A 1,775-nucleotide genomic window follows, 5' to 3' on the forward strand; every position below is an offset into this window, starting at 1 on the left:
TCAAGATCAAGAAGAGCTCTCAAAAACTATGCTATTAAATAGCAATTAAACAATTTCTGGTCCTGAAAGAGTTTTGGATAAACAATGAAGTCAGAAATCAAGAAATTGTTCTAACAAATGAAAACAAAGATACTACGTGGCCAGAATCTCGAGACAGAACTAAAACAGTTAAGAAGAAAGTTTATAGCACTAAATGCCCACATCAAAAAGTTGGAAATATCTCAAATCAGTAATGAAATCTCACATCTAAAGGAATTAGAAAAATAAGGAAAAAAAAAAAAAAAACAAAGCTAGTAGAAGATAAGAAATAACCAAATTCAGAGCTGAACTAAATAAAACTGAGACATGAAAGCTATATAGAAGATAAACAAAACAAAAAATTGATGATTTGAAGGAATAAATAAAATTGGTAGACAACAGGCTAGAATAATACAGGAAAAAAAGGAGAAAAAATCCACATAAACACAATCAGAAATGACAAAGGGGGCATATAAATACAAAAACCAGTCAGAGACTGTTATGACCACCTGTAGGCACATAAACTAGAAAACCTAGAAAAAATGGATAAATTATTGAAAATACGCATTCCCAAAATTGAACCAGGAAGAAATTGAAACCCTGAACAGATCAATAATGAGTTCCAAAGTTGAATCAGTAATAAAAAGGTTGCCAATCAGAAAAAGCCCTGGAGCAGAGAGATCTATGGCTGAATTCTAACAGATGTATAAGGAAAAGCTGGTACCAATTCTTTGAAAACTATTCCAAAAAACTGGGGGGGAGTGATTCTTCCCTAACTAATTCTATAAGAATCACTGTGATATCAAAACCCAGTAGAGACACAGTAAAAAAAAAAAAAAAAACATCAGGCCAATTTCCCTGAAAAATATATATGCAAAAATCCTAAACAAAATATTAGCAAAGTAAATCCAGGAGCATATCAAAAAGCATTATCAAGTAGGCTTTATCCCTGGGACACAAGGTTGGTTCAACATACACAAATCAGTAAATGATTCATCACATAAGCAGAACTAAAAACAAAAACCACATGACTATCTCAACAGATGCAGAAAAGGCTTTTGATAAAATTCAACATCTCTTCAGGTTAAAAACCCTCAAGAAACTAAGCATTAAAGGATCATACCTCAAAACGATTAGAGGCATCTATGACAAACCCACTGCCAACATCATACTGAATAAAAAAAAGCTTGAAGTATTCCTGTTGAAAACCAGAACAAGGCAGTGATGTCCACTCTCACCACTGCTATTCAACATAATACTGGAAGTCCTAGCCAGAGCAATCAGGAAAGAGAAAGAAATAAAAGGCATTCAAATAAAAAGAGAGGAAGCTTCAAGGCATAAAATCAATGTACAAGAATCAGTTGCATTTCTATATACCAATAAAGTCCAAACTGAGAGCTAAATCGAGAACACAATCACATTTACTGTAATCACAAAAAGAATAAAATACTTAGGAATACAGCTAACCAGGAAAGTGAAAGATCTCTACAACAAGAATTATGAAACACTGCTAAAAAATCAGAGGTGATACAACCAAATGTAAAAATATTTCATGCTCATGGATTGAAAGAATTAATGTTGCTAAAATTATCATATTGCTGAAAGCAATTCAGAGATTCAGAGCTATTCCTATCAAAGTACCAATGACATTTTTTCACAGAATTTGAGAAAACTATTCTAAAATTCATATGGAATCAAAAAAGAGTCTGAACAGCCAAAGCAATCTTAAGAAAAAAGAACAAAGCTGAAAGCACCAC

This window comes from Piliocolobus tephrosceles, chromosome 1 (assembly GCF_002776525.5).
Source record: "Piliocolobus tephrosceles isolate RC106 chromosome 1, ASM277652v3, whole genome shotgun sequence".
In the NCBI taxonomy this organism is placed as follows: domain Eukaryota; kingdom Metazoa; phylum Chordata; class Mammalia; order Primates; family Cercopithecidae; genus Piliocolobus; species Piliocolobus tephrosceles.